Below are 9,493 nucleotides of genomic sequence, written 5' to 3' on the forward strand. Positions count from 1 at the left end.
GGTGGCGGGTGGTGCGTGGTAGCGAGTGGGTGGTGGTGGTGGGTGGTGGGTAGTGGTGGTAGGTGGATGGTGGGTGGTGGTGGCGGATGGGTGGCAGGTGACAGGTGGTGGTGGGTGGTAGCGAGTGGGTGGTGGTGGTGGGTGGTGGGTGGTGGGTAGTGGTGGCAGGTGGGTGGTGGGTGGTGGTGGTGGCAGCGGATGGGTGGCAGCGGATGGGTGGCAGGTGGCTGGTGCTGGTAGGTGGCTGGTGGTGGCGAGTGATGGACGGTGGTGGCAGGTGGGTGGTAGTGGCGGGTAGGTGGCGGCTGGTGGTGGCGGGCGGTGGATGGTAGTGGCGGGTGGCGGGTGGATGGCAGGTGGGTGGTGGTGGCTGGTAAGTGGCAGGTGGGTGGCGGTGGTTGGTGGGTGGCAGGTTGGTGGTGGTGGTGGCGGGTGGTGGTGGTGGTGGTGGTGGCAGGTGGGTGGTGGCAGGTGGTGGTGGGGGTTGGGTGATTGGTGGTGGGTGGCGGAAAATGGTGGCGGGTGGTGGCTAGTGTTGGATGGTAAAAAAAAAAAAAACTCAAAACTCAAAACGGAAACACATTTTTTGAGTTTACATTTTTTGGCCAAATTTACAAACTGAGACCACTGATTTATAAATCAAAAATTTACCAAACAATTTTTTATTTGAGTTTTTAAAATTTTTGTAAATATAAACAGAAAACTGAAAACGTAAGTGTTACCAAACGGCACCTAACCAACTATGAAAAAAAATTATTTTTATTTTTATTATTTCTTACCAAAATATCCCATCCAAACGGAGAATTAGTTGTATTTTTTTTTTTTTTTTGAGTCAACGGATAAGAAATTATTAATAAATATTTTAAAAATTACATTAAATTAAATAATTAGCTATACAAGAAAGTGGAATTACACATACCCGTAAGGTTAATGCCAACAACCACAACATCAATACTGGATCGAGCTCCATAGGCTTGTTTGGTATAAGTCCTCTTATTTGATTGAAAATAGTTGATACTGGTGTTTGATTGCAATTTTAGATTATTTATTATTTGATTTTTCTTTTATTTTGTTTTAGGGGTTGTTTGGGACGATCTAAATAAGTGCACTTTTTATCTTTTTACGAAATGATATGCAGAAAAGTAAAGAAGTGATGTGACGAAAAAAAGATAAAAAGATAAAAAGATGAATTATTTGAGGTATGCCAAACTTGGCCTTAGTTATAAAAAATAAAAAAAGTGAGATTTTTTTTAGGACAAATTACATATACCTCCCTTGAGGTTTAGCTAAATTACAGATACCTCTGAGGTTTCGGAAATTACATCTCGCCCCTGAAGTTTGTATTTTCATAACAATTTGCCCCTTGAGGTTTATATTTCATAACAAATTACCCCTTAATTTGTTATGCAAATATAGCATTCAGGAAAAAATTTGTAATTTCTCAAATCTCAGAGAGTATCTGTAATTTAGCCAAACCTCGAGGGGTATATGTAATTTGCCCTTTTTCTTAAGTTATAATTCGTAATTTTTTTTAACTTATATAAAATTGTTAAATACATACAATCAAAGTAGTCTCATCTCTTTCGTATTAATTATAACTTTTGAAGCTATCTTGAATATTTGCACAATAAATAAAGGATAAATTAGAAATCTACCCTTTGAAGTTTTCTTAAAATATAAATATGGTTTTGAAAATTACATCATAGATATCAATTAATCACTTTTTTCTTTAGGATACAGCACTAATAAATTTTAAATAGTGATCTTATGAATTGTTTAGTCTTCCATTTTTTCTTATAGACCCAAAGGTCTCATTCTAATATGAATTACATAAGAGGCCAAGCATAAACGCACTTGTGTTATGTGTTGAGAGACAAATGCGGGTTTTCTCATAAACTCCTTAGTGTACGTTTCTCAAACGTACCACTCCAATGTAACACTTGAAAAACGTAACACTTCAACGTAACGTACAAAACTTCTTAGTGTACATTTTTTAAATGTAATAACGTAACATTTAAAAAAAAATTCTTACTGTACTTTTTTCAAACGTAACACTCTAATCAATATAATACACTAAAAAAATTATATAGTGTACTTTTCTAAAACATAACAACATAATATTCTAGAAAAACTTCTTAGTATACTTTTCTGAAACGTAACAACATAATATTATAAAAAAAAAAAAAAAAACTTCTTAGTATATTTTTCTCAAATGTAAAATTCCAATCAACGTAACCACAAAAAAATGTTAGTGTGTTTTTCTGAAACGTAACAACATACTATTTAAAAAAAAAAAAAAAAAAAAAACTCGTTAGGTTTTTTTTTCCAAGTGTAAACTTCGATTAATGTAACACACAAAAACTCCTTAATGTACTTTTTTCAAACATAACACTCTAATGTAATATTCCAATGTAACACCAGAAAATCACACTAACAACAATGTAGATTTTCACGCTTGACAACCAACACTTCTACTACCAATTTCCCCAAAAAGAATTTTTCACCTCACTTTTACATTCTCGTCTCAAGAATGAATCAAAAAATTAAAAAAATGAATCATAAAAGGATATTCACTTAAACTCAAATGGTGCCAAATCATATAGATACAATTTTTGAAAATAAAAAAGACTAATTGGTTGATAAGAATACTCTTAGAACTAAACGGATCAACGTTCCCCCATATAAGATTTATGAGTAAAATTTTCTTTTCAACTTATCTAGTCAACTAAAAAAAATAGGGGAGGTCACAGAAAAAGGGAAGGGGGGTGGAATTAGAGTTTGATCGTAGTAACAAAATGGGTAGCTCTAAATACACCCCCAAATTATAGGTTGGACACCCCATAACTTAAGACACCCCAAGTAAAAATTATTATTTTTTTTATTCACTTTGACCACCCCAAATAATACCAATCTTATTCTCACCCATTCCAATCAGCCTTTGTCACCACCGAGCTACTTCTGCCACCACAAGGCCACTTCTGTTGCCGCTTTCTAACTGCCGACAACCCTGTTCCGCTATTCGCTGCCACTACTCTCAAATTTTCTTCTTTTCTTTTTCTTTATCATCTCCCTCTTCTTTCTCCTAAAACCCTATATCTCTTTTTATTCTTCCTTCCAAAAGAGGGGCTAGGATAGGGGGCTTGTAATGAAGACGAGTTGTATTGGATAAGGGGGTCGTGGTCATGGTCGCAGAGGAGTAGAAGACGAAGAATGGAGATGAGGCAACAATAAAAGGGAGAGAAAAAGAAAGAACATGCAACGACTGTTGGACAATATTCACTATATTTGAAAAATAAATTCTATTGCGTACTAAACAACAAACGGAATATTAAAGAAATAAAGGAAATGAAAGAACTTGTTTGATTACAAAAATCAAACCAGAAAAATAAAATAAAATAAATAAAAACAGATTTTATTTTGTTACAAAAACAAAATTAAAATCTGATGTAAATAAACAAATTAAACAAAAAAATAAATTAAACAACTTACCTGATTAATTTCTTCGAATAATAATCTGATCAAGTTCAGTGTTCGACACTGCGTCTTTAAGACAAATTCGTCATCTCCTCGGTGCTTTCAAAATATGGACGTCTATCTCCCAGGATAAAATGGTCAATCAACATATAAATGCAGTACTACAATTTATTTATTCAACGAACACATTTAGTGTGTACACTCTTCCAACAGAAAAATAATAGAATAAATGCAGCAAAATGCAGAGATGATATTGCAGCAATGATGAACGAAAAAATTGGAATCAAACATCAAACGAGGGCTGGTTTATTTATAGAAGGATTGGTGACTTTTCAATTTGAATCCAACAAGTAGCAATCTGTTTTGAACAGATACAGTATCTGTTTGGCACTGTTTGAACAGGTTTTAATCTGTTCGGTTTTGAATTTTGAACAAAAACCGAATCTGTTACACAGATTTGAATTTGCTTCAGACAGATAAATTCTGGACATATTTGAATTAAACTGTACATGTAACAACCCCAACCTCTGATTAACGTTAATCCGTACTTAATTATGTCTGATGGTAATTTAGGAAGGATTTGGGATTAATTTACATGTGTATTGCATTATTTTTGTGTTTCTATCTATTTGACTGCTAATGATCTGTTCATATTTTATGTTTTAAACTGCAAATTGAAGACCTTATCGGCGGCCGAATCCGGAACTGATTAGTGTTTTGTGTTAATCAGGATTAATGTGATTTTATGGTAAAGTTAGTTGAAATTTGATTTGGTATGATTAAATTGGATTAAATAAGCTAAATTCTATTAGTTGGACTTATCTACCATTTTGCCACTTAGTAGACAATCCTAGGCCATTGTTTACTCTCCATGTTATGTGTTGACATCATTTTCATCCATCATCCTAAGCCAAAACCGACTAGAGAATGAGAGAATTAGGAGAAAATAGAGTTCATCAAGAATTGCTTGGAAAATTGGAAGAATTAAAGAGTAATTTGCATATTTGAGCTTCTAGGCTTGGAATTCAAGGTTTAAGGTAGGAGACTCACCCTTTTAATTGAGAGTTTGAGTTGTTCTTGCATGATTCATGGTAAGGATAGTGATTTAAGGCATGAATTAGCTTAATATGTTGAATTGAGTAGGAAATCATGCATGCATGTTCATATCTTAGCATTTTGAAGTGTCTTCATGGAAGTTCTTGCATGCAAGCCCATATTCTAGCCTTAGTCCATGAATTCATCATGATTTTGAGCTCAATCTTACATTTGGTCATGTTTTAGATCATTGGATTTAAAATGAACACTTGCATGTTATGCTCTTGTTTTGTTCTTGAAGTTTTATTTGAAATTGTGTTCAATTGACTCACCTTTGGGCTTTGATTTTACAAATTGATCTTTGAAACATCTTATACTATGAGTTTACAAGTGTTTCCCAGAAAATGGGCCCAAGAGGTCGAGTTTTAAGGTGTTGAATGCTTGGTTTGAGCTTGGGAGGCAAATCTGGAAATTCCAGAATTTGGCTTCCTCGCTCGAGCGAAGAATTTCACGCTCGAGTGACCATCATTTGTTCAGAGCTCCGCTCGAGCGAAGGAATGGTGGCTCGAGTGTAAATTGCAAGCTCTCAGGTTTTTGGTGCACGCAAACACACGCTCGAGCGACGAGACCTACGCTCGAGCGAAGAGCTGTGTCTCACGCTCGAGCGTAAAATTTCAACAACCAATACTTTTGCATTTTTACAGACCGCTTGAGCAAAAGAGTCTACGCTCGAGCGACCCCTCTATTTTGACAAGCTCGCTTGAGCGAAGGAAGCCAGGCTCGAGCGAGATCCCTGTTTTCAGCAAGTTTTGAAAAATATTTTCCAAGGCATCTTTGCATCCTCATTCCATCCTAGGCATTCTTAGGCCATGTTTAAGACTCTTTAGTGGGGATTTAAAGTTAGAAACACACTAAGAACCAACAACGTAAGTTTTGTGCAATTAGAATGTGTGTTTCAAGTGTGTGTCCGTTATGTGTTATGTAGGTCACGTGCCGCGTATCGTGTGATCAATCTGCTCCGTCTGTCTATTTCAAGGCCAACTGTGAGTAATAACTTAGTAAAGTTATGTTCAAACTGTATCTACTTTCTGTGTGATAAAACAAGATCTGTTTTCTGAAATGATATATTCTGTACAATGAATGATTGTTCAATTTCTGATATGTATTCGTGACATCCTTAGCATCATGTGATATCTGTTAGCTGTTACCCGGTATCGGAGGTTCCTTTATGGAACTTATTTCTGTCTGCACTCCGTTACCTGTACCGGAGGCCCTGTCACGGGGGCTCAACTTCTATTCTGTTGCCCAGATCCGGAGGTTCCTTTATGGAACTGGTTATTCGTAACCTCACGTGTATACGTTCTGTTCTGTTCTGTTATGTTCTGTTAATGCTAATGGATGTATCTCGTAAACTTAATCATGACTTATGATTTCTGTCTGTATATGATCTGGACAAATGATGAATTTGATACAAATCTGAATTATGATTTCTGAATCTGTACGAACTCATTCATTGAAACCCTTTACTCTATTATTATTCACTGGGCTTTCGCTCACAGTTTATATTATGTATGTAGGTGAGCCGGCACATGACTAGAGCCAGAGTTGACGGCCTTCTGTTTTGTTTTTGTCAGCCAACTGTTGTGCCTCTCGAGGAGGTTTTGAATGAAGCCTAAAGCCATGGCTGTTTTTGTATTCATGCTAGTCTTTGTGTATGCTCCGTAAAGTCAGGTCTTGGGAAGTACTTTCTATAAATACCTTGTAAATATTGTGTATCTGGACTGGCATGTTTATGTATATATAAATAAGTTTTGAAATATTCTGTCCCATGTATGTTATCACAGCTCATTGGACCTTGTCTATTTTGTATTATTGCTTCCGCAGCCCCTTATTATTTGCTAATTTGTTCAGAGGCCTTTGGTAATCCACGGATTACTGGCCGGTTACGGTGCTAAACCTACAGGGGCGGGTTTGGGTCATGACAAAGTGGTATCAAAGCACGTGTTTTACCGTACACACAGGTCCGTATGAGCTTAGGATGTCCTAGTAAGGGTTAGGGGCATTCCATCTGCATGTGTGAGTGTGTGGTAATGCAACTGAATATGAAAATTGAATGTACATTTGAATCAAATGAATTGAAGGAAACTGTAGACACCCCATTTTTGACCGACTTTAAGACTCAAACGTCACCGATTGAGCGTTCGGTGATGATGCATATTGTGCTCGTTCTGAGGTTACGGAGTCTCGGTTAAGAGCCTTGCCTCCGGACTTCGGGACTCTTTTGTGCTTTGTCTTGGCTTGTGAACCAGGTCCTGTTTTCTCTGTTTTCTTTCCAAAGGGAGGGAGAGGTCTTGAAGACTATCTCTCAGTGGCCGTAGGCTACGTTTCGTGGTCGTAGGCCACTATTCCTGTTTGGAGACCAGTTTCTAGTTTTCGGAGCCGTCGGCCGTGCGCCTCGGTTCTCCATTTGCTACGATTTTTTTAGCACACACCTTGTTCCCTCTCCCTAGAGGGTCACTGTGGCCTGGGAGACCACCTTTGTGGTCGCACGCCACCTCCAGTGCCTAACAGCCTATTTTTGGGGCACCCAGCTGCGCGTTTTGGCCCCCGAACCTTCGTTTTGCATTGGTGTGGGTTCATTTTTGGCATGGACCCTAGTTTCTTTGTTAGGAAGGTGGTACTATGGTAGGAGACCACATTTTCTTCTTGGAGACCACCTTTCTCTTCGCCGCCTGGTTTTCTTGTTAGAGAACTGGTCTCCCTCACTTTTGGGCCACAATTTCTGGTCTCCCATACCACCACTGAGTTGCATTCACCTGGGAGACCACCAATCTTGGTAGGCCGACCACCTTTTTTGCTTGACCCTTTTGACCCCTTGGTCTCCCTCACTTTCGAGCCACAATTTCTGGTCTCCCATACCATCACTGAGCTGCATTCACCTGAGAGACCACCAATATGGGTAGGCCGACCACATTTTCAGCTTGAACCTTTTGACCCCTGGTCGACCGACCACCTGAACTGGTCGGCCAGCCTTCTGCTTTTTTGTCTCAATGAGTTGAAGCCAGCTGTGCCAGCTGGAAGCCTCAGAATGCATCCTCCATACACGTGTATGAAGGATGTTTAAGCTAGCTTTTAAGCTTCTTTGAGAAGCTTTAGATCTTCTCCTCTATAAAGGGAAGGGCCCTCTTCCATTGCTAGGTTCAGAATTTTTCTTCAAGGCATACATACACTTCCCTCTCTATTTCTCTCCATTTTGGCTCCAAAGGTCCCTTGTTCTTGCACCATTGCACTACACCTCTTAGCCTAACCTCTCCATCATCCATCCAAGCACCTTGGAGCTCATTTTCAGAGGTTGAAGACTTGCTATCTTGGTCCAGAAGTTGCTGATTCCTTTGGCTACAAGGGTAACACTCCATTTCCCTTTTTTTGACATTGTTTTGCTTCATAGTTTAGCTCTATTTTCAAGCATATTTAGGCTTTGTCATAAACTAAAAAAAGTCTTGTTTTGATCTTCTAAACATGTTTGTTTAAGACTATATTTCTGTTGGGAGTCATCTACCCCCTTGAATGCTTCATTTCCTCGTGTTTTGAGCTATGCTTTAGAGCATTTGTGTCGGCCTTGGTTTGGCCTTTTAGCCACTGAAATCCACTGGATTTTCAGTGGCTAACATGTGTCTTTGAGCCTCAAAATCAGAGAGGGGTGACCCTCTCACCCTTTGTTCTCTTTACTAGCTTTCTTGACCTTCCAAAGGAGCCCCTGTTTGCATGTTTCAAAGCCATGCTCCAGGCCATTTTTGATGAGTTTTGTGACTTGCATGACCTCTATCCAAAGGTGGTTTTTCCATATTAGATGTCTATTATGCATGTGTAGAGTAATCTTCTTCAAGGCCTTTCAAAGGGGCCTTCACATGCATGCTTCCTAGACTAATTTCAGGCCCTTTTTAGTGAGTTTTAGGGCCATCATAACCTCTGTCCAGAGGTGGTTTTTCCATTTTGTATGTCTATCTTGCATGTGTAGAAAAACCCTCTTATTGGCCTTTCAAAGGGACACATCATTCTTGCATGCATTGACTGAGTTTCAGTGAGTTTTTGGGCATTATTTGGCATGGCATACTTTTGTTTTTGGCTGGTTTGGTGAGCTCTCATGTGCTTTATATAGTTGTAGTACAAATCATGGTTCACTAGCTTATTTTGCATGCTTTGTTGACCCTTGATTTTAGCACTTTTTGGCCTTTCCTTAAACTGATTTTGTGCATATTTTGGACTTCCCTAGCTCTATTTTTGGGTCTCATGGTCGAATGATGCTTGTTTCGCCTGCTTGTACTTCAATACACTTGCCTAGCTTTGAGATTTGAGGTCTATTGCATGCATATACTGAGGTGTTTTCATGCATTGGGTTCATTTGCATCATATTTCAGAGCCTATGTGAATGCCATATCCTCATGTTTTCTCCTCTTTAAGTGTGCTTGAGAGTTGTGCATGAATGCCTTGTTTTCGGACCATTGAATGAGCTTCATTTCCATGCACATTGAACCATCGTTTTGGGCCATTTTTCCACTGTTTCAGACTTGCCTAAGGTCTGTTTAGGGTTGGTTTTGCCATTCGTGCATTGCTTTGTGTACCTATAGTGTAACGCACTTCACTAGTTTTGGTATTCGGGCCATCTGGCATGCATTGGGTAACATATTTGCATGATTCGGGACTATTGCACATCATGTTTCAGAGCTAGAAAATGTATGCTTGTATGCCATATTTCATCCTTTGCCATGCTTAGTTAGAGTTGCATGTTATGCCTTAGGATCGGTCCATTGTATTCGTGCATGCTTGCATGTATTTCGGTTGTCTCATTTTCATCATATGGCCACTGTTGTGAGTGTGGCTGAGGTCCACTCATATTGGTGTAAGTCCATCTTGCATTATGTATGCCATTTAGTTCACGTTGTTGCATGATTTGATCATTGCATTGTGTATGCCTTGTTCGTTT

Source organism: Camellia sinensis, chromosome 3 (assembly GCF_055761805.1).
Source record: "Camellia sinensis isolate YWXY chromosome 3, ASM5576180v1, whole genome shotgun sequence".
Lineage (NCBI taxonomy): Eukaryota > Viridiplantae > Streptophyta > Magnoliopsida > Ericales > Theaceae > Camellia > Camellia sinensis.